At 42.2% G+C, this 24542-nt stretch overlaps 1 protein-coding gene across 6 annotated transcripts in view; it reads left to right on the top strand.

Moving 5' to 3' along the window:
- Positions 1 to 12897: 12897 nt before the first annotated feature.
- RESF1 (retroelement silencing factor 1) overlaps positions 12898 to 24542 on the top strand; it is a 34396-nt gene continuing 22751 nt past the window's right edge. Inside the window, exons 1-2 of one of the 6 annotated variants that reach the window (XM_068190875.1) lie at positions 13418 to 13435; positions 21397 to 21574. The gene's annotated coding sequence lies outside the window, so the exon portion shown is untranslated. Of the gene's footprint in view, positions 12921 to 13348; positions 13436 to 13568; positions 13693 to 21236; positions 21575 to 24542 lie in introns of those variants that run through there. The other 5 variants (XM_068190876.1, XM_068190878.1, XM_068190877.1 and 2 more) reach the window with 5 other exon arrangements.

Raw genomic sequence — 24542 nt, 5'->3', positions numbered from 1 at the left:
TTGGTGCTAGAAGACCATGAATGTGAGTTAAATCAATACTGTTTAAAACAAAAAGCACCCTCTCATTCTCATTTTGCTACATTAGCAGCAACACAGACTAAGTGGTGAATTACTGAATGAGGAAGATAAAAGCTCTGGGCGGATGAGTTATAGGTGTTGGCTGATAATAAATTGGTTTAGAAATAAAAAAGATAAAATAGAAATTGTGTGGTGGCACACCAACCTGAATATAACTGAAGGATGGGGGTTGGTCATTGGACTGATGATGGCATGGCACACTGCAGAGACCCTATCCATGGTGAGGGTGGCCAGCTCTGTGGTCACCTGTGCACTCCTGTAGTCAGCGCTTTGCTCACAATGTCTTCGGTCCCAATAGCAATCAGATTTGGGATGTGGACTTAGCTTTGGAAACTCCCATGGCAATAAATCCTAATATCCTTGTTGCATTAATAATCATACAGTTCCTAGGAAGAATAAATGCAGCTGGTGATCAAAGACACATGGTGTTTCCCAGGGACAGAAAAATATGTTGCACATGTGCTCATGATTAAACACATTGATTAATTACCCAATCTTTAAATTTTACATGTTAGGCTCATGAAAACCATGTGACCATTGCTCAATCCTAACATGTGCATTTAATGAGTGGGAATGGGATCCTGTGGGGCTGCATCCTCACCCCTTTTTCTCTGGCCTGCTTGCATCTGCTCTATCATCTCAGTAATTGTGGTCTTGGCCTTTGTGTAAGAGCAGAGCAGTGAAGTGTCCCTTGATTGAACACTTGCAAGGCTGGGGTGGGGGCAGCACTGACCCTACCAGGAACTGCTGCTGCCTGGCCAAGGTGGGAGAGGAGAGTGGGAATAATCAATCATCCCCTGGCAGCCCAGAAACACCCCTTATTTGAATTGCAGCCTAAGTGGAACAGTACTACCCCTACTGGAATTTTGAAAATTTCAGTAATTGCCAGTCTTGGATTGCAGCCATAAAATTTATTGGTGACTGAAGCCAACCATCTCACGACCCTATAAACTGCATTCCTAAGTAAGACCCTTTCAGCTCTTCTAAACTGCAGTGGGCTGCACCAGCATCTCCCTCAGAGTGGGACCTCTCAGAGTGTGTGAACTCCCAAGTTTGTGAAACTTGGGAGGACCTTCAGCTGGTGATGGGACCTGGGCTAATATCCCAGCTACTCGAGGTTCAGCCCCTGCCATTGAGAAACACCAAAAGGCATTAAATATGAGTGCTTCACTCATTCTTGAGGGAAATTTTTAATAGGTGTGCCTTTCTACATATATATATATCTTTGTGTGTGTGTATTGACTTGAACATTCTACAGCAAATATAGTACACGCTATTATCTTGAGTCCATAACTGTCGTTGTCATGATTGTAATTGATTATTGGTTAATTTAACATTTAAGGGCTGCTAAATCATTTAGACTTAAACCATTGACCAAGTCCGAGCCCAAGTTTGTATCCTGTGGCACCCAGACTCCTCTCTGAAAAGGAGTTTAGAGAGGGTCACCCTTTACCCTTTTCTGCCTTTAATTTTTACATCCCTGCCCTCCATATAAATCACTCTAAATTGGTTCTATTTTGCTTTTTGTTTTTATGTATTATGCATGTAATAAGTAGTAAGGTGAACTTTGCCATCAAACTTTGTTGTGCTTTTGCAAATTCATATTGACATCTGTTTTCACCAAAACCTTTGATGGTGATTCTTTAAGTAAGCGAAACCACTCAATTTGTGACAGGTCCAAGGGAGGAAGAGGCTGTAAGACAATTGCAATTGGCAACTTTTCAAGCTGCAAGACTAAACACGCCAGATTCAACACATCCTTCTTAGCCACCATGCCAACTATATTGCCAAAGGCAATAGTCTTGCCACAAAAAAACCCATCAGAAATCAAGCTGATCCCAGCTACAACCCCCAGAAAACAAATCAGCTGCAAATCAGGTGATACAGTCCATGTTTGGAAATGTTTAGATATTCTAGTAAACATTTAAATATATTTAAATATTCTGGGTATATGTGGTCAGAGATCCTGAAATCCCCCTTAAGGCATAACTTATCAGATTGACTGGGAGGAAAAAGTTTATTTGATTTGTATTGCCTGAACAAGGAAATACTCCTGAAAATTCATCTCTTGGCCCAAATGGTTGCATCCATATTACAACAGGCTTCAAGTGGAAGTAATGAGAGACAACACAAACCTCAGAGGTATATTTGCCCTTACTAAGGTAAAACTGAAACAGACAGTTTGATTATAGAATGGTAGTGATTGATTCTGCACACCTGATTCTGAGACAATGGTGCCTGTGCTATCAGTATTCATTATATTGGAGTTATAACTGTTACCCTGCTTGTGGCATGTGGGCTTTGTTGCTGTTGTTCCAGTCTTAGGTGCACATCTAAAGATGGTTCCTGTTCTGATACCAGTCATACATATCCTCAACAGATCCTACTCGTGGTCATGTTACAGGTCCCTTGTGCAATGTTTGAATTACAGAATTACAGGGTTGTGGGTTTTTTTTTGACATTGGGCTGCAACAAGTACCATTTTTGTGGACTAAAGAACTATGTTCTACTAGTACGATTTATTGCTTGCAAAACTAGTGTCTTAACAGCAAAGCATTGCTGTCAGTCTGGTGAGAGTGGTAGCAACACGAATAGTTTAAATAATATAATTTTTACAGAAAAAGCCATCTTAATTTGCAGTTAAAACAGCTGTATGGAAACTTCCTAGTAGCTGTCCTTGTTCTCTAGTGTTAGAATCCCAGTACCCCTCTGACCCCAAAGGCTGACCGTGAAATAGGAGATTTGTTAGTGTCTTTTGTTCTTTGTTGGGAGAAATTTGATGCTGGTGGTGGAAACTTCCTCTCTCTAGGGTCTGTGCTTGGATTTATTTTTATATATATTTTGTAACACTCACGACATCTTCCTCTTTCTTCATTGCTTCACAATTTCTTATTATAACAAAACTCAGTGTCTGTGGTTTATTTTATGTTTAACGCTTGCTCTTTGTTCTTTCCCTTTTTTTTTTTCCCTTCCCTTAAAACTGGTTTTATCCAGCTCCCAAGGCTACATTCCTTTAGTGACCAATAACTGAGTGCCAGTAATATGTTTATGACCCTGGGGTCTCTGGTATCGTCATCTGCCTGGACTTTCAAGGCCTCTGCTATCATCCTGCACTCCTACTCTTCTAGGCAATTCTAGGTCACAGACACAGAATAATGACATATTTGCACTAACCATAGTTTCATAAAAAAATTCTATAACAGTATAGTGTACAATTGCACAAAGTTAACTAATGTTAAAACCAGTTAGATAATACTATATGTAATCTGATTGTTAGGCAACTGCTGTTACAGCTAAACAAAAAAATGCAGAGCTCCTTGCAGGCCAAAACAAGCTCAGCAAAGCAACTCTTGGCAAATCTCAGCCTTGAAGCAGTACAGAACTAAACTGCAGCCTCCTGCCTGTGTACCAGCAAACACAACACCAGTTTACCTGGGCTTCAAGGCTACACCATCAAAATACAGTGTCCTGACAGCATTTTCATTTGTGACTCCATGGGTTTTGCATCTATTGAGATACAATGCCCTGGCAGCACGGCTCATGTTTTCTCTGATGTAAGTTGATGTACCTTAATATATGGTATCTTGACAGTTTTATCTGGGTGTAGAGTTTTAATAGTCTTACCTCACTCAACCTTCAAAATTCAGTTTATTTATTAATGGTAATACAATAAAGGCATGCAACACCTTTTTTTCAACTGCTTTTCCTTAATATCTGTCTCATTATGGCATATTACTGGTATGGGTTTAAATTTGATTCCATTCAGGTTATGATTCCATGCCCTTAGAAAGGAAGGACCAAAACAAGAATGCACAACCACTGAGAAAGAATATCATGTGGGTAGAAGGCTTTGGAGCATGAATTTGTAATTTCAGCACAAGCAAAATGTAGCTGGCTGTTGGAAGTTCAGTGTTAAGTGCATGGGAAGTGCAGCTGTGAACTCCTGGGCAGATAATCCCAGAATGCAGGCCTGACAGTGATTTTAGAGGTCATGAGGTGATAAAAGGATGAGTGGTTTGAGATTCAGGTTATTGACTGCAGGGATTATGATTCTGGGTATTTGCTTGAGCCAAAATGTGGTGGAGAGATGAGAAATGGGAAGATTATTTCAATAAGGATCCCTGTAAAGAGATTGATGAATCATTCTAGGAACCATTTGTGGATCAGATGTGAAAGCTTATCAGAGAAACAGGATTAGGAAATTGAATGAAAGAATGGCGAATATGTCTGTTAGAAAGACTGCCAGCCTAAGGCATGTGATGCTGTCAGTAAAACCAAACATTGGTGCCCAACAGAACCAGGAAGATAAACAAAACAGAAACAAATACACCCGACATGTGTGATCCTACAGGTTACTGACTTAGCTAGCTGTAGGCCCTGGCCTCAAGGGTTTAGTGACCATGACCAGCCTCCAAGGTCTGAGGGTGAAGCAACAGTTGCAAGTGTTCAACTTCAGCCATCCTGACTGCATAAGTGGGGCAGGAAAACTGTTACAGAGTTGGTACAATGGCAGTAGACGAGAGTGGGAAGAGCTGAAATTACCAGTTATCCCTGATCTTGACAGTTTTAAGAAACTCAGGTTGATTGGCATTGGGGATTTAGTTCTTTGAAACCCTTTTCTGCAATGCAGATGCTGTTCATTATGCACTCAACTTCACTAGAAATATCTTCAGAGTGAGATATTATAACCTGGATAACTGAGTTGTATCAGGAATGGTCAGAGATGCAAAATAAAATAGGAAAATGCAAGAATAGAAATGATGGAAGTGCCCTTTTGAATATGCATATATGCAGCTTTGTGTTTGAATTTTTTGACAGAACACAGTTTTCAGGATAAAGGTGAAGGTCCTGCTGTGACTATAAATAGGATGGGTCATCTGTCATAAAATCATGAAATGCCATAATGAAAAATGAGTACTTGCACCACAGTTAAAAGGGGTAAACTACTAAAAATATTCTGCTGGTTTATATCCCTTTGATAGCTGTGAAAAATGAGGTTCACTCTCCTGGTAAAATTTAGAAATTTAATAAAGGACAATAGGAGACGAAGATGATAAAGCAAAGTTTAACGGCCGGGTGCTTGGCATTCAGCCAAGAGCACACCTGCCCTTGAGACACCCTTGACATTTTCTATTGCATCAGCCTACTGCACATTCATTAATAATTATGCATATTTAGACTTTTCCCCAAACTAGTCTACATGTTCCAAGAACTGTTTACCATGGCTCCTCCTCGGTCTGCCTTTTTAGAACATGAGTATTCCTTGGCTGTGGTTTTAGTCCATTCTTGTTATCACCTTCAGCTTGGGCTTTGGTCCATACTTTCTACAGATGGTGGGTGCTGATAGTTGGCATATCAGTAGCAGGGGTCTTCATCATACATTCATTGGATGTTATCCCAACCAAACAGGCAGTTCAATTACCACAAGCCTAACTATACCAGCTATTTCACTTCTATGTCTAAGTTAGTTGATGGCAGAAATAAAATCTATATCTTTATAGCAAAGTTACTTCAATATTATACATATAGCATCCATTTTAATACTTGTGAAAAGCCAATATTACAATGAGTATTTATGACAATAGCCATGTTATTCACTGCAAGGGGAGGACTTGGAAATATTGGCGAGGAGTCAAGGACAGGGCTTGGTGTGCACGACCCAGTCTCAGTTGACAAATATGAACATCCTGCGCCTGCTGACAACCATCAGTTCACAGTGACCCCAGCTCCTAATTACTGCAACATTGAACTGGTTGACGTGTAACTGTCAAAAAGGAAGGAGTGTGTTACTGTGGGCAGGGACAACACTGAGCTGAACCTCGGATGCCTTGCCCAACTGTCTGCTTTTGCCATGGCCAGTGGGGCAGGGCTGGCTGCTGCGTCAGGGACAGCCTCAGGGTGTCACAGCAAGGGCCAGGGATGGACCCAAGTAGGGCCATGATGTGGATCAAGGTAATAAAAAATGGAAAATGTTTGACAGCATCTCTAAAACAAGCAAAACACTGTTTCTTTCAGTGAAAACAGAATTTCCACCTACTATTAGCGAAGATCACGGAAACAACAAGTGTGGGAGTATGTCTGGGAGCTTAATTATTCTGAGAATTCATGTGTGCCTTCACTATTCTGAGAATTATGGAAAGTCAGAGCAATGGATGGGTAATGTGTTTTGTGTTTCAAGATGCAGGGAACAATACTGTTAATGATGGTGGGTTTTGATTGGAATAAAATTAACTTTGTGTGGACTACAAATCATAGTGACCCGACCAGTTTATTCAGACTCAATCTTGTCAAAAATCAATGTAATGTAGAGCAATTATAAACAGAATCTAAGCAGGTAGATTAGCTGAAACACACAAATAAGACATGCCAAGGATGGCATGTGAACCCAAGACAGAATGGATATTGAAACCAGAACATGTTTAGGTCATAGTACCTCCATTTTAAAATGCCACCATTGATAATCTCTCCCAGTCCTAGTGCCAAATGATCCCACCCTTCTTCGGTTTTTACCTCATATTATATCTAATCCATTTGCTCTTTTCATTGTCCCTGAACACACCTGCCTTTCTCTGTCCAAATTCCTCCCAAAAAACCCAACACTCCCAATAGTAATTCTTTCTAATTTACCTTAATTCTGCTACTCCTGATGTTCCTTCTCAATCTACTGTTTCCAACACTGTTACCTTGGCAATTTGGCCCAATGCAGTGTAATGCATATAATTGCTAGACTGCATCAGCCTTCAAGTAGAGCATCCTGACACCACCTTCCAGTATTAATTCATGGTGGTTATATGTCATGGACTCCTTTACTTTTGCAGAGTGCCCTCCTGTCCACAGTTCAGCCATGGCACACACATGGGCTCAGTATACCCAATTCTTGCAGAGTATAAGGTGTGGGTTTCCACAAATCAAGCACACAGAGGGACAAAAAGTTATCTCTTTTACAAAGCAAAATTCACTCATGCATAATCTTTGCCTACCTAATGCATATTCTTTAGGGGATGTGATCTTACACAATGCTTGAGTGATTTGGGTGAATCTTATCAGTTAAAAAAACCCCAAAGTTCTTCATTAAGCAACTTCTATTGTAAAAGTTATCTGACAACATAGTTATGTTTACAAAAGGTGAGAAAATTCAGCATGGGGAGCAGATAACTTGACTCACAGAATGCTGGTGACACCTCACTGTATTCCAGCTCCTGTTTGCACAGAATACTGTGCTAGTATACATACTTTACCAAGGAGAGGCGGTGCTTGACAGTGGAGGAAGGGGCAGGGGTGCCACACCAACAGCACTAGGATGGGAGGTATGCTCTGACACCTTGGAATCTGGAGAATGCAAAGGTCAAGGATCCCCAAAAGACTAGGCACTGGCTGGCAAGGAAACCATAAAGCCTTGGGCAACAAGAAAACCAAAACACAATAAGCATCCCAAGTGCATCTGCTGCAACAGACTCCAGATATCTCTGCTGTGATGGGATGTAGTGAAGTGCCTGTGAGGGTGTGGGTATGTGTGCAAGGGTAATTAGAAATGTAACATGATATTGAGTTTGTTTTAATTCAGAAATAAGTTTTAATTTCTCATTTGCACAGGCTCTTGAAACCCATTTGGCATGATGAAAAGGATATTCAAGTCCGTAGCAGCTGATTATGACAGAATCATAGTATATCTCAAGTTGGAAGGGATTCATAAGGATCATCAAATTCAACTCTCTGCTCCTCACAGGACTTTCTAAAACCGAACCATATGACAAAGAGTCTTGCTCTTTGTCAGATGCTCCTTGAATTCAGACAGACTTGTAGCCACAAGCAATTCTTTGGGAAGCTTGTTCATTGACTGGCCACCCTTTCAGCGAAGAGCCTTTTCCTAATGTCCAGTCTGGACTTCTCCTCACACAGCTTTGTTCCATTTCCCATTACTGGTCACCAGAGAGAAGAGATCAGCACCTTCTACTCCACTGCTCCCTTTGGTGGTGCATTCCTCCCCTCCTCAGTCTGCTCTAAAATCTCAGCAATTCTCTTTAGGACTAAGCCTTGAGGCATATCTAGGGCAATGAAGCTTCCCTCAATCTTATCAAAAACTCATGCATGACTATGGTGGGAAGGCACTGTCCTTAACAGAAGCTTCTGTTGCCTAACAAAGGACAAGAGATAATCAGCCATGCCCTGACAGCCTTGGAACACTACTTGCCTGAATCATCCTGGAGATTGACAGATGACTGAAGCCAAGTATTTTGCAACCCTGTAAGCAGCAGTCTTAAGTGAGACCCTCAGAGCTCTCCTGAAAGTCAGCAGGCTGCGTGTCCCAGCCTCTGAGTCTACGAGCCTCTGAGTGGGACACCTCTCAGAGCTGCCAGCTCTCGCACTGATACTTGGAGGACCATCTCTGAAAGCTGACAAGGGGGTCTGTGTTGATACACCACCACTCTTCAAGGCTCAGGCTGCTGAGAGATGCAAAGGCATTCCACATGAGTATTTCACTGACCTCTTTGTACATGTTGACTTCTGTCTGTGTGTCTGAGTTTCTGATTGGCTTTAGATACCCTGGAGCAAGTACTGTATGAATAGTGCCAACTTAGATTTATGGTTCAGTTACTTTGCTTATAGCAATCTCTACTGAATAATTTTGTAAGTGTTAAAATAATGATTAAGTGTTCCTAAATCCTTTAGACATAAAACTCTTGAGCAAGCCCGAGACTAAGTTTGGCAAGGGGATCTATCCTGAATATTGTGACCCAATGGGAATGTCTCCCTTATTCTTTAGCACTCTCATCCTTCTGTAACCCAGAGTCTGTGATAATTATTTTAAATATGTTCTGATCCAGTTTTTCTTTATATGCTTTATTCTATGTGGTAGCAAACTTTGCCACTGAACTCCGTTAAGCTACACTTTCACAAATATGTATTAAAACCTCCTTTACTAATAACTTTGGTGATGATTCTTTAAGCAGCCATAATACTCCTTCATGACATTCCCCCTCAAGGAAGTTGTAGGCTGCCATGGGGACACCCCTCAGTCTTCTCCAAGCTGAAGAAATCAAGTGGCCTCTGCCACTCTTCGTAAGAATTACAGCTGAGGTCATTCACCATTTTTGGTCACTCTGTAGTAATTTGATGCTACTCTTATATTGAGGTGCCTAAAACTTATACACAACTCTCCCTACAGAGGTGAGGTCACAGCAGTACAGAGTAGAGCAGGACAATCACCTCCCTCAAACAGCTCAAAGTGCTGTGCTTGATATCCACCCCAGGATGTGGTTGGCCCTTTTTGCTACCTGGGAACACTGTTGACTCATACCCAACATGCCATCAATCCAAATGACCAGATCTCTTTTCATGGGCCTGTTCTTCAGCCTCACATCCCTGTTAGTAGTGAGAGATGACTCTGGAGTCAACTACATGGACTTTATTTAACAACAAATATGAGGTAGAGAGATAGAAAAGGAACTAGAAAACAGAGAAGAGAGAGGAGGAAAGAGAGAGATATCAAACAGATCCACCATCCATGGAGCCAGGGGTGTTCTATTGGTTCTTCCTCACCCTGGGATTCTCGATGGTGGAGTGATACTCGTTCTTTTGGTGGTCCCACCTTTATACAGTCCAAGTTCTGAGTATCGATGGAGGCGTGTTCCTAATTTACATGTGAAGTGAGGTTGGGTGTGCCTTCATGACATGTAAAAGTGAGGGAAGGCAAGGTCCTCTTTCTGAGAAGGCCTTCTCCAAGGTTTTGAGGGCCTTTTGTTTGTTGCAGGTACTGTCTGTCCATAATATGGGGTGATCTTTGTTTGATCTTTGTTTGGTACGTGTATGAGTAGTCGCTTCCTTTCACACAGCTTGCCACAGCAGCAATTTTTGTCTGGATGCATTGACCAGGATGTGCTAACCAGATAAAGCCTCCACCAGGGCTGGAACGGGAGCCTTCTTTTTGTGTTTATCTTATTGCAAGTCCTTCCCTAGCCTTAACAATGTTTCAGATAGACAACTGTGTTTTTTAACTCCTTACAGTCCACAGTTTCCACATATAACCAGGATTACCCTATCCCAGGTGATGAATCCAGCACTTACTCTTGATATATTCATAGGGATGAATGATTGCCAAAGCTCTCCAGACAATCTAGATCTCTCAGTAGGACCTCTCTAGAAGCGGGTTGTGGGATTTTGAGGATCTTTGGTGGTCTCAATGCTTTGGTCAACAGTTAATGCCCACTTCTTGATCTCATCTCGGCGCTTGCACTGTCTTTTGTGTGTGTAGTCTCCATGGACCAGAACAGGGAAGTGGGCCCCAGAAAGGTGCTGCTTTTCCTACATCCAGACTTCCTCTCCCGCTACATGCTGTTCTACTTTGCCCACTTGCGCTATAGTGGCTATTGCTGTTTGAGACACAGCAGAACATTAACTCCTTGGTGCCCAGGCTTCTACAGAGACCTAGCCAGGAATGGGACATAATGATGCTTTACTAGTCCAAAGAAAGGAACAGTGTATTTCAAAGAAGCAGATAACAGAATGTAAAAGTAGACACATAAGATGCTAAATGTAGCTGGAACCAGTGGATAAACAGATAATCAGGGATATAGTGGCTTTTGTGGCACAGCCATGTAACAAGAAGCAACAGCATATGCCCTAAGAGAAGTTCAAGACAAGGTCATCTATAACACTGTGGGCACTTGGTGAGTAGGACCACCAGCAACCCCTTCAGATAACCCTCTACAATCATAAGAGGACTTCCAGTAAGAGGCAGATGTATGGAAATTAGTTCTAGGAAAAGTGATGTTTATGTCTTAGCCAGGAAGTACACTGTAATCCATGTATGAGCATGGGGGAATAAATCCTTTGTTGTAAAGTGTCATGACACACCTAATTAGAGGAAATACCATCCAGGTGACTAGCAACGCAATAAAGAATGCCTGCTTTCTAATACTTCAAAACTGATAGAAAATTTCTTTAAAAAAAAAAAAAGGACCAGGCTTTTATATTATAAAGTTATTGACTGCCAGTCATATGTTTCTAGGACAGCTGTGTCAGCCCAGCAACTTTGGATACCTTATCTGCAGTACCACTTGTTGGTTGCTTTATAAGGAAATTTGTCTGTCACATCATCCTCACCTGTGCCATTGTTCTTCACATCCTCGGAATGTCAGATTTCAGCATTATCCAGTTGTCACCAAAATGCAGGAATAAAACTCCCTAACACCAATTTAGTTTTAAGAAGCAGGCATTACTTCATGATGGTGCAGGATGCACTGGGATAACTGCAGTGAATTTTTATTAGTCTCCAGTTGTATGTGCAAATGGCATGGAAGAAACTTATCCACCATCAATTCTATGTTGATAGGAAAAATATATGCTAATGTCTTCACAAACAACTCGATGGGTGGGGGCCTTCATGAATTATAGGAGAAATAGGGTATTATTGTCTCCAGGAATGACTGAAAGAACCAGTCAGGCTCTGGAAGAATGGTATGGGGGCCTTTAGGGGAAATGGGCCTTCATGTCTCTATGAACATCAAGCCGAGCAAGTTACAGAACCCAGGGAGTTGGAAACAGACAGTTTGATTTTCTGAGCTTTAGAGTAATAGGAGAAAGGGGTCTGCACAAAGTCTATTGCAGAACTCAGAAAGCCTGAACTTCTGAACTTTAGGGGAAAATGACCATGCATGTTCAAGAGAGAATTTGTTGTAGGTGGTTCAGGAAATCCATGCTTTCCTAATACCTCAGCCAATGGGGAAAGGAACACAGCAACACGCGGTCAGGAGTTTAGGATAAAAGGAAGCTGCGCCCTCCAAAACCTCGAGAGACACTTCACAGGGGTATTGCCCAGTACATTCTCTCCCTGTATTGGAATAAATTTGCTGGAGTCCTCTCTCTCTTTTACAGACACTGGTTTTTCACAGCGTGGCTTTTCCACACAATGTGAATAAGCAGACGCTTCTTTATTTTGGTGCCAGGAACACAGGGAATTACTCCTCCAAGCATGTTCTACTTAGTAAACAAAATCCATCCATTTGATATACTTTTCTGCTGGGTCATCGTTACATAAGTTCTTTTACATTTTATGCATACTATGCCTGCTCTTAAATTTAACCTTAACCACAACTCGTTTTGCTAATTAAATAATTTCATCAATATTCCTACCATAAGACAATTGGGGCATCTCTACTGATTGATATTCCAATCAAGGTAGGAAGGGTAGGGGGTTTCCAAGCAGCGTAACTGCTCTGCATTATGGTCTCCAGAGTTTCTTGAACAAAGCATAAGACATCCATTAGCTTCTTGGCGAGGTTTCTGCTGCATATTTTAAACACAGCACTCCTGACATTCCTATACCTTATACTTCACCATTTTCTACTTGTAATCATAACTACCTCTTTTACATTATTAAATCGATTATTTTATCAGAATATTTTTAACATTCTTCTAACTGAAGTCTCAATTTGTCCTCAGTTCGTGGGGGAATGCGAAAGGACCACTCTATTTTTCTTAAAAAAATGTGACGCGCTTGAAGCAAGGAGCTGTGGGAGCTCTCTGGAGAGCTGAGAAGGCAGGAAGGGAGGCAGGGAAAAGGGGCAGGGAGGAGGGGCTTAGCCTGGAGGGATCTGAGGACCAGGAGGCTCAATCTATCGCTGCTGTCCGCGGGTGAGCCCAGGGGCGCCGCGCTCGCCTCCGCCGGCGGCCCCAACCCCGCACACCCTGCGCCGGGCGGGCAGGACGCGCCGCCCCCGCACCAGCGCCGCCCCGGAGCTCCCGTCCCGGAGCTCCCGCCCCGCTGCCCGGAGCCAGGGTCTCCTTCCGTCTCCCATCGGGGCCGACAGTCGGGGTTCCGGACGAGTGGCTGGCTGGGCTCGGTGAGGACGTGCGCGGCGGCGGCGAGAAGGAAGGAAGGAAAGGAGGGAGCGAGCGAGCGGGGCGGGGGGCGGCGGGGGCCGGGCCGTTCTGTCCTCTCCTCTCCTCTCCTCCCTTCCTCTCCGGCCGCGGGGCCGGCACCCGGCGGCTGCCAGGAGCCGCTCCCCGGGAGCTGCCGGCCCCTGTAGAGGGCTCGGGGCTGGCAGGCGGGCGGAGCCCTTTCCGTGGCCGGGCCGGGGAGCGGGGAGGCCGCGGAGCCACGCAGCGCCGGGGCGGCAGCAGCGAGCGGGGCCGCGCAGCGCCGGGGCGGCGGCAGCGAGCGGGGCCGCGCAGCGAGCGGGGGGCGGCGGCGCGGGGGGCCCGGGCGGAGCGCGGGGCCCGGCGGCTCGTCCGCTGCTCGTCTCGCTGAACCGATTGCCATCAATTAGCAAGAGTCCTGCGAGTGCCTGAACAAGGACAATGCGATGCGCAGGCTCCGGAACACATCCTCCGCCCCGATCACCTTAAGGACGCAGAGGTTTGTTCGCTGTATTTCTCCGTAGGGTATGACAATGCAGGGAGATGCGGTTGAAAGATACTAAAAACACCCAAAGCAGCAACAAACGAGGAAATCCCTCTCCCCCGCCTCCCAAGACAAAACTGACAGGAGAAAGTAATCACTGTCAGGGTTGAAGACTGGGTGTTTTGAGTGTCCTGTGTTTAAATTCTGTGATGAAAGTCCAGCGCTCGTGATTTTTTGCTTCAGCCTCTCAGATAGGCATCACAAGATGTGCGGTGAGGAGCCGGTGCTCTGCTTTGTGTAAGAGGGACACCTGCAGTCGTGTATTGTGGTGGAACTGATAAAACTGTTTGTACTATTAAAGAAAGAAAACCAAAACATATTTAAAGAGGTACAGGCTTGCTGTTGCTGCTTTGGGTTGTCTGAGTAGTGTAGCTGATTGAATTAACTTATTTATTCCATCTGCAGAGGCAGATGGAAATGTGAGAAAAAAGTGCAAGTACCCCATCAATGTGTAGCAACTTTCTTCCTGGGCTTTGGAAGATGTGCTTTGTTTGTCCGTGCCATCAAAGAAAACCGGAGGCATCGGGTAGAACACTAGTAGATTTTCTGCTGGAGCACAGAATGTGTTTCAGAAGCCCATAGAAGTGCTGGCAGTTGTTTTCCTAGAAGTTCTTAGGAGGCTGACTCAACTCTTTCTAGGAGCTCTGTGGTAACTTTGGGCATTTGTCTGCTCTTAACTAGCCTCCTGGGTGGACTTAAAAATAGAATAAAACAAACCTAGCTCATCATGACTCCTGGTAAATATTTTCTCCTGAGAAAATATTCATCGGAGAATGATGTGAGTAAAACTTGTTGCAAACATCAAAAACTCCTAACTGGGCTCTTATCACCCGTTCCCTTGAACTAGCCAAGTGATGTCCCAAAACATTCAAACAGATATTCCTGGCAGAGAAAACAGACTTGTGATAATGATTGCTTTTATATTACTGTCCACAAAATTAAATCCTTTACTCTTGATGCCTGTGCCAGCATAAAAGTTCCCCTGGGTCTCAAGGTGCAAAGTCTTGGAAAATTTACTGTGGTGGTTCCCAGGATGTTTACCAGGACCCATTAGTTCAGTGTGTTTGTGTGGCTCACTGCAGTGAGTTGGGAGGCAGAGTTCAAGGATCCAGCTCTCTTTGTAGTTTAAGCTTAAACAGTTTTTTTTTTTTTTCCCCAGGAAATAATATATTGTCTGATGTTTTGGCAGAAGACAAAAAACATTACAGCATGCTTTATGTTAAGTCTGTTATGGGGTGTTTTGGATTCCTTCTAAATAAAGCTAAAACTTTGTCCAGTTCATTGTTCTGCTATATTTTTTAGAAGTTTTATTTTTATTGTTATGGTTCTGATTTCTATTTAAAACACAGATGCTTTTTTGCTCTTCCCCCTTCCTACTAATCTTCAAAAAAAATAGTTGTAAATCAGTAAAATACTCTGATTTGCAGGAAGCTGTCCCTCAAACACGGTCTCTTTAGAAGCCAACAAATTGCTGACTTGGCTTGTTTTCTGCAGGCTAAGGTGTGTTGGTAGGAGAATATTTTTATATATTTCTAAAATGTACACAAATCAGCCTTTCCCAGCTGTTTTATTTGCCTTTTTTTTGGTTCAGTTTCATTTGCTGCAGCTATGAACAACATATCAGTGGGTTGGGGATGTGAGACTGTCACAGCATTTGTGGTCTTGTAATAATTAACCTGTTAGTTGGATGTTGAGCCTTTCTTCTTTGTGTTGAAGATTAACAGTTGTCATACGCAGAGCAGTACTCCCCACCCCATAATTTAAAAGGCATGGATGAAGACACAACAAAAGGAGTAAAAGAGGGAGCAGAAAGCCAAGAAGGTGCAGTTCAATTCTCTTGATTCCTAGGGGAGCTCCTGCTTTGCTAAGCATGGCCATGAAAACTCGTGAAAAACCTTAGAACCTGCTGGTGACTTAAAAGGAAAGAAAAAAGAAAAGCAAGGAAAAATGGTGAAAATACCCATTATGATTTTTAGCATTAGGTAATGCTAATCTTTGCCTTTTTAAACTGGTAAAGTGCATTGATGAAAGGAGACTGGTGCTGCACAGGAAACTGAAATTCAAAATCTGCCAGGGGATCTTTTGATATATTACTGGTAATCAGGACATAGGAGACTCTGGTGGTATTGTTGGTACGGGTCATTGCTCCTTTGGTAAAAGCAGCACTTAAAGCTCATGGACTGTTGTCCCTTCTAGGAGCCAAGACCAGTGAGGAGCTCCCATTCCTCCAGTGACATTTTATTGTCTAATTTGGTTCATCCTGAAGCATCACAAGTGGCAGCATCAGTGCAACTGAAGAGGTAGAAATGGGGAAGAAAATAGGGTTAAGGAAAATACAAACTTACCAACCTGTCTTTGTTACTCTAAGCATTTCTAAGCCATATTCAATACTGTTACATGCAATTTTTCAAAGAACTGTAGTGCTTTCCCATTGCTGACAGGGAATTTTTATCTTTTCACACTTTTGATTACTAGGCACTACTATCATGTTTCTGACTATCATTTGTCTTTCTGATAAATACAAGCAATTCAAATTTTCAGGAGTTTCAAAACTGCATAGGGCAGTGGAAATGTAGGAATTTATACTTGGAGGAATTTCAAGGGAACTAATTTAATGGAAGGATTGATATTATAACTTATAGCAGGCAGGAAACATCGCCAATCAGAAGATTTTTAAAGACTTGTAAAAAACACTCCTGTGATCTTGAAGGTAGTGCTATGCCTTCATGATGGATATAAATGGTCCCCATAAAATGCAAATATGCCAGAGAGCTCTTCTGGTGTGTCCTTGTGAAAGATTTCAATGACTGAAATTCAATTAACTTCTTTATTTGCACTTCAGTCAGTATCCTGTACATAGATTGCAAACTTGTCTCCAATGAGTGGTCATTAGGTGTTGGATGATTAGGGAACAATACTTCTAAAAGGGGATATCTACAACTACTGGGGATGTAAGACAGTTCTTTTAATGTGCATTGAAATTTGAAAGGAATTTGGAAATTCCTCTGAGGCTGAAGCATGTTCATAGTTTCTCTGCATTTCACTTGTTTCTGTGAAGTACTGAGGCCTGAACAATAGGCCCTGAGCTGAACTTGACACTCAATGAACCTTCCAACCATTGTATAATATTTGTATCCACTTGGTATACAGTGGAAGATGCATGATCATCAATGAAACATGTAGTGTGATAACAATGTATTTCTTCTTGGGTTTGGAGGCCAGTCAGCACCATGAAATCAGATACCTGGCCTTGTTTGGAGGTATATGTTCAAAGCCAAATCCCTTGATTCCTTCTTGAGCCCTGGCCAGGCTTTGGGTGGAACCCAGGAGGAGAATTAAACCAGATGTTCTTGCACGAGAAGGTTTGGAAGCTTGTTTATGCACCAGCATAAAAGCTGGACCGTCTCACAGCGAAGACAGAGACCTCACCTGTAGGTGGATGAACCTGAAGAATTTCCCAGTTACCAGGAGTGGCTCTCCAGTCCCTAGCTGTGGCTGGAGCTCCCCAGCTGAAGTGCAGATCTGGATGACAATAAAATATTAGGTGATGTACCTTTCTAAATTACTGTAGGCAATCTTCTGTAGTAGTGATTACATGCATTGCTTAGTTTATCCTTTTGTAATTATTTACTGTTTTAAACTATAGTAAATTACACTTATTTCTTAAAGTTGGTGTTTGTGTCTTTTGTGCTGACTATGTCCACTGGCAGACCAGTGTGATGGTAAATAGAAATTTGCAGTCGAAATGTAGGGGTGTAGGTATTTTCTAAAAAATGTTGTTCCATCTAAGAAAAGGCAGCTTAGGACTCTGCCTGATCCTTAGCTGACCTTCTTCCATCATAGTAATATTCACAACTATAGAAATATGAGCTGTAGATAATACTTATATCTGTGTGCTTCAGTTATATACATGAACTTTTCTGCAGAGGCAAGGATATTTCTGTATAAAGGTGACTGATGCTACCATTAGAAAAGCTTTCATCTGTAGGATTTCAAATTGAATATTTGGTGGTGTCAATTTGTCTGATAAATCCAGTCTCTGTTATTAATGCCTTTTCCCCACAAATCTTTTATGTTGAAAATTGCTTTCTCAGGCTTACAGCTATTATTCAAAAGTGAACTTTTTTTTTCTCTGAGGAGTGTAAGCAGTAAATGTTTGGTTGATACAATGAAGCAATCAAATACAGTCTTGAAGATTTAATTTTGTTCTGGACATGGCATCGCTTTTGCTGGTGTTGGTGTGTTGCTTGGCACCATGGAAAACTAGAATGTTGAAATTCCTTGTGAAGTATGGCTCCTCCAAATGCCTGGTGTGTCCATAGTGCTTGTAGAAGAGTCACTTTTACATTTTAGAATAACCTCTTGGAGCTCAGATTTGATGTTGCTTATGATAAATTCCCATTTTTTTTCTCTATTTAGCGCTTCTGGTTGTTGATATGTGGAATGGTGTTTGTCTGCATTAGCCATTTGTGGTGGGAAGAATGACTTCTTTATTCTTGACCTGTCGACTATGACCGCAGTTCCCATGACACGTCAGTGTTGCTGGGTGCAATTAGTAGCTTTAGGACAGTGGATTGGGACCATTGCCAGATGCCATGGCATGCCTTTTCCTTGATTTTTGTAATATCCCTGAATAATTCCATTCCTAAAATGGAATTACATAATTGTAATTTCTCAACTGCAGAATTTCTGGGTTCCCACTAAGATTTAAAGCACATTCAGAGATTGATGCTCATTTCGTTGTTTTTCTAAATTTGTTTTGCCGTGGGTAGGGTCAGAAAAGACACAGACACCAACTCAAGGAATAAGGATAATTTAATATAATATGAAACTGCAAAGAATTACAAAAAGATAAGATAGGATAAGCATCAACTGGGGGAAGCCACTGTCACAGCAATGGAGCGGAGAACCACTTCTGGTAAATGGGAAATCCTGCAGGTGTTTCCACCCACAGGAAACAAGGCTTCTTACTTAGCTGTGAGAGAGTCCCATTTTTATTCTGTTAAATAAACAAGCTACCATAACTTCTGGTGTGTTAACATCTGGTTTCTTTCTCCTACTGGGTTTCTTCCAAAGCCTGGCCAGGGCTCAAGGACGAACCATGGGAGTTGTCTTTGATCCTGTACTCCCAACCAAGGCTAGATTTGGCCTTGCCTGGGTTCTAAATACTGAAACCATGTTTTGCCAATGAGCAGATACATATAACATTTGGTTGGAAGGTTCATCTAGAGGTCAACTTTGGCCCAAGGCCTGTTGTTCAGGCCTTAGCACTTCAACATTTCCCTGTTGTTACCATGAAGTGTAATAAGTAGAAATCTGCAGCTGTAGTCCTGCATCAAACATCCTTATTGAAACGGAATTTCAAAATTTTTTGACATAAATACTAAAATTGGAAGCTTGTGAGCATAACAGGACGTTCTTGATGTATAAATGGGGTGAAAGAGCTTGAACTTCACCCTACTTGCAGAAATCACCAGTGATGGAGGGAGGGTGGCCATGTTGGTTTTGATGTTGAAGAATGCTGATATCGGCCTGACTGAAACACCTCAAAATTAAACAATAGGAGGATGTGAAGAAACTGATGTTTCCTGATGGGAACTGGCGCTGGCATGGATGTGGGAGACAGATGTTTCCTGATAAAAGGAACCTATGAGTGGTAGTACTAACCATGTATTTTAAATGAATTATGTTCTGCTGAGCTAGCCTAGCAATGTAGGACTGACAAGCAATCACATTATCCTATGAAAGCACAAACTCTCTTTTTTATGGTAGGGATTTCTAGCACACCCCTTCTAGGAGAGTGCGTGGAGATTCTTCCGTTAAGTGCGGATGCTTCTTGTGGTAACTCCTTGGGGCTGAGTGAAAGAGATTTGCCCATGGTCATGAGTGTGGGTGACCAAAACCAATCTCTTCTTGACAATTATTAAGCTAGTTTTGAAAATACCAATTTAATAAATAGTGCACTATAATAGCAGTTACAGCCTTTTGTATTGAGGAAGGTCATGGAGCAGATAATCTTGATCATCACACGGCATCTATAGGACAACCGGGGAATCAGGCCCAGCCAGCATGAGCTTATGAAAGGCAGGTCCTGCTTGACCAACCTTGCTTTAAGACAATTTAGGGGAACACTCTAAAATTAGTTACTCCCCCTTAGTTTTAACCAATCCCATTCCACCAATAAGGAGAAACAAGTAGAGGAGATATAAGTGGAAAAATAACAGTTCGCTAAAAAAAAAACCCAACATAGCAATAGGCAAAACATATCAGTAAGAGCACCAGTTTTTTAGGAAGTTGCTGAAATCTCACAGACTCCCAGGGAACAAAGAGAAGCTCAAAATGGTGAGGTGACGCCTGCCCCAAGATGGTGCCTTCCATGGGGGAGACAAAGGGAAAATGGCAGCAGCCCCCCTCCTCTCCCTTTATCTCTCTGGTGGTGGCAACTCTGGTGGCTGGGACATGGTCAAGGGCTAGAACTTGTGGAGGCACTTTGCCTTCTCCTCGGCAGAAGACAGTAAGGCAAAGCCTCTGGACTGGTGTGACTCAGAGCCTTCTGGCCTCAGCTGGGCACTGCCCATGGGCTGGGGTCACCGTGCTGTTACAAATGGAGAGGGGAGTTTGAACCAGGCCCTGCCTCTGCCCAGGTCCTTGACAGTCGACAGTAATGTAACTGAGGTGGCCAACACCCCAAAACTCTCTCTTGTTTCTCAAGTTCTTAAAAATGACTGATTAGGTCTATTGCAAAATGAATAATTAATTGAATAGACCAAGGAAAGCAGACATAAGACTTAACTCTCACTTCTTACCACACAGGATAAACAAAGAGACACTACTAGGAGATAGACAATACAGCGTGATTGAGGTACCTATATTACAGCTAGCAACGAAATAATATAGATTAGGATTCAATATATTTTACCATCCTTGCTGATCGACTGGATGGTAAGATACATTGAATCTTACATCAAATCTTTCCTGTCAATTTCTGAAAAGTATCTACAAAGATGTGTCCAAGCTTCATAGGAGAAGCTGCCCTACACATTTCTAGGGAGTGTGTGAGAGGTTTCTATCTCTGTAATAATTTGTGTCACTTTTACAGTTGTAAAGAGCAGTGTCTTTTGGTCAATGACATTTACTTTTCTTAATCTCTTCCCACATCTTCTCTCCAGACCAAGATGTTGATTCTTAGTTGGGGGTGTCAGCCCTCCTGACACCAGCGGTGTCCCCCTGCCAGGCCTTTGGCCTTGCGTGGGTTATCTCTTCCATAGGCACCAGCCATCTGTGGTAGAGAGGGATGTCCTGCCACACACACGGAGCTGGGCTGCTCTGCTTCTCTGGGCACAACGCTGTGGCCGCAGACAGGTGTTGCAAAATTTGATTGGGAAATGCAGCTTCTTGAGTTGCCATTGTTGATAGTAGAGCCAAAAGGCATGCCAAAGGCAAGAGAAAGCACCTGAACTTTTAAAGACTGTGGGAATGAAGTGTATTCACTTAATGTCCAAACAAAAATCCCCACTAACAAACTGAGAAATACTGTTTATTCAGTATTGGATAACACTGCATAAAATCCCATTAAGAGTCCTGGTGTTGGGAGGAGACAATGCTGAAAACAAAAAGGAAGGCTGAGAAGGACAGCCTGGTGCAACATGAAGGCTACAGGAGTAAAACATAACCATCCTATAAACATTTTACTGAAGTCCAAAAAGATTCACGTACTAGCTTTCCTAGATCAGCTAAGGGGGTTACCCTGTTGTAGAAGGAAATCAGGGATGACAAGCTGACTTTCCCCTCATGAAGCCGTGCTGGTTGTGGCTGATGATTGTTGTCCTCCGATTGTTTTTCTATGCCTTTCAGAAAAGCGTTTTCTATGATTTTACCAGACACTGAAGTGACACTGACAGGCCTCTACTTTTCAGGGTCCTCCTTCTTGCCCTTCTTGAAAACTGGGACAACGTTCGCCAGCTTCCAGTCAGCTGGGACTTCTTGAGATTCCCAAGATCACTCAAAAACCATTAAGAGAGACTTTGCAATGACATCAGCAGCTCTTTAACGACTATTGGATGAATCCCATCAGGATTTGTCAGAAGTTGATAGGTAAAAGGGGGAAATACACTGTTGGAAGTGGTGGAATGGGAATTTGCAAAGAGAAGTGACTACTAGTCTACATATGCTTAAGTTTACTGTAAATATTCTGTGATTGATTTGCGATCTGAGATTAAGGCAATTTCCAACAAATTATCTCCTATGTAACTGCAAAGAATTTTGGGGCAGGAAAACTCCTGTGTGCTGGTGCTGTTGTGACATCTAAAAAGTACCTAAAATACAGTTATAAAGAGAGGAAAATGAGAATTATGGATATTTATGTACTCCTTTCATTGTGTGTGTTTAGTTGATTCAGGCTGTTTTTCTATAACACCATAAATCAGATGTGCTGAATTAGATTTAAATACTTTGGGTTAAATGAGACATGCCGCTACAAGTCCAGAAGTAGAAACAGGAAAGCAAAGTTTTGGTGGCCTGCAACTGAACTTTTGTCCTTTCAGTTCTTAGAATCTTCTGTTTGCTGAACTGTGTTCTGCAGAGGTACAAAATAGCTGTGATCACATTGGCTGGCATTGAAATATGTATGTTTAGAGTTTTGGCTCTATTAAAGGGAGCTTTTAGCAGTGAATAAGAATATTTTAGAGCTATTGTGAATGCCTAAGTTACACTTGTTGCAGAGAAGATTTAGACCACTTAGGGAACCACTGGCACATGTGGCTGGAAAAGTGGTTTTATTGAAATAAAATGATGTAAAAGTGAGGCTTAAGAAAGTGCCTTGGCAAGGTTTAATCTTACTGTACAGATACAGTAACAGTAATAATTCAAAAGTATTAATATATTATCCTAATGCCTTATGATACAAAGCTATGCACAATATCAGTCACCTGAGATCTGCAGCTGGTAAGGGGTCTTTCAGCCTCGAGGAGAAACTTAGAGGTGACCCAGCTCAAGGAGAGGTTACAACTGTGCAGCTGGGAGAGATCAAAAAAAAGCTCACCTGGGCTTTCATATTTGTGGAATAAAGTGGTTGGCTCTCAGTCAAATTAAATGCCATGGAAAAGGTAGGCATGAAATTCCTTGCACCCACAACTTCATTTGTTCCTTAGTAATTAGTTCTGGAAGAACTACCTGGTATTCATGTCTTATTCACTTGGCTGGTGTTCCCAACTCTTATGCATCAAAGCTCTTTGTGTCTCCCTGTTCCTATGTAGGTTTTCAAAGAATAGGTTGGAACTAGAAAAGTCCTTGACCTGGTCATGGCCTAGGCCTTTACTTCCTTGTGAGCCTGAGCCAAACTGTCAATAATTTGATCAAGGAGTTGAGCTCATTCCTATGACTACAGTCAATCCACTTTATTGACTCTTGCCTCTGTCATCAGTGTGTGTTGTATTGCACATAAATGGTGAAAGTACAGTTATTTGATGAGTTGCTTAGCTTAATAATTATAATTAATGGTTATTAGATACCATTGCACAAACAGATACTGATATCATTGAATATTTTTAGGAGAAGGATTGGAAGTGTTTGTGCCTCATACTCCAGTCCTGGGTGCAATGTGTACACAGCAAGGAATATAGAGAGTAAGCCCAGCTGACTAGGACCTGGGCCTTTCATGATGAAAGTTTAGAACCTAGAAACTCGATATTTGCATTTGGAGGAGGGAGTAGATTGGGTAAAGAAAAAAGACTGCGAGACACTTTCAGAAATACCTTTGGTACTGGCATGCAAAAAGATTCCTTTAAAAATTACCCCAACACTTCACATTCTGGGCAGGACCGTGGCATTTACCAGGAAGATGAAAAGTTCCTGGTGTTCTTTGAGGGTTGAAATTTGGAATCAAAGCTTGTGTAAGAGTCCCCTCTATATGTGCTAGGAAAGTCAGCAAGATAATGGTAATGAGAGACATCAGGTGTGGCAGAAATTTCAGCTAATACTGCTTGAGCTACCTTAGCATCAATGGCAGGACGATAGCCATAGCCTGGAGGTAAATGAGTAAAGGTATAATTAATGCCATTCCAAGTACAAGCAAAGTGAGCTTGGTAGGCCTAGTGGGACACTGGAGGAATGTCTTTAATGTCCAAACTGAGTGTGCATAGATAAGAGGAAAGGTAGATGGCACTGATTGTTTTGGCAACTTTTGTGACTGTAGTATGAGGCAGAGAGGGGGCAAAATTTATGCCTAGGTAGCTGTCACGGGCAGAATGGAAGCTTCACACAAGGTTTATCACATGTGCCCTCCTGCTGAGTCACAGGGTGCAGAAAGGATGCCCTTGCTTTCTAAACTCCTCAGAGAGGAGTCTGGGTGTGGCTGGATCCAGTCCTAGATCCAGACCTACTCAAAGGTTTATGTCTAAAGAATTCCACAGGTGTAGTTGAACCTTTATACAACTTCATCCCACAGGATAAAGGAAGGCAAACCAATATAAAAAATTATTTATTTATGTGGTATTAATACTGATGATAATATTGATCATAATACTAGTTAGACTAAAGGACCTTAATCAGAATTAATTATTACACAATATAGATAGTTAACTGTAATTACAGTGACAATAAAGCTGGCAAAATAATCAAGTAGAGATTGATGTTGCTCACTCATACCAATGTCTGTGGGCATATCTCTTTAACTCAGGTTTGGGAAATAATCTTGGAGGCGTCCCAATCAGAGGAGGAATCTCCACACACACTTCTAGAAGGGGGTATGTTAAGAGTGTTGGAAGCACATATAAAACAGTCAAGCACAATAAAACAGTGAAGAAAATAGCAAAGCTCAGTATGAGATGGGGCCCACACATCAGTGATCAGAGCAGACATGGAAACCTGATGGAGGTTTTTGTTGCCATGACATCAGGTAGGAACACAAAGTGGGAAAGGATCAGTGCAGTCTTAATATCAGGAAACATTTTGTACAACTGCTACCAGGTATACCTCCTACCAAGAAATACTGCATACGGCACAACCACCAAGAACAGAAAATTTGACCACCCACAGCACTTTGCACAATAATGGCTAATAAGGT

The sequence above is a fragment of the Anomalospiza imberbis genome, chromosome 5 (assembly GCF_031753505.1).
Source record: "Anomalospiza imberbis isolate Cuckoo-Finch-1a 21T00152 chromosome 5, ASM3175350v1, whole genome shotgun sequence".
In the NCBI taxonomy this organism is placed as follows: Eukaryota; Metazoa; Chordata; class Aves; order Passeriformes; family Viduidae; genus Anomalospiza; species Anomalospiza imberbis.
This window is presented reverse-complemented; position numbering and strand designations above follow the sequence as displayed.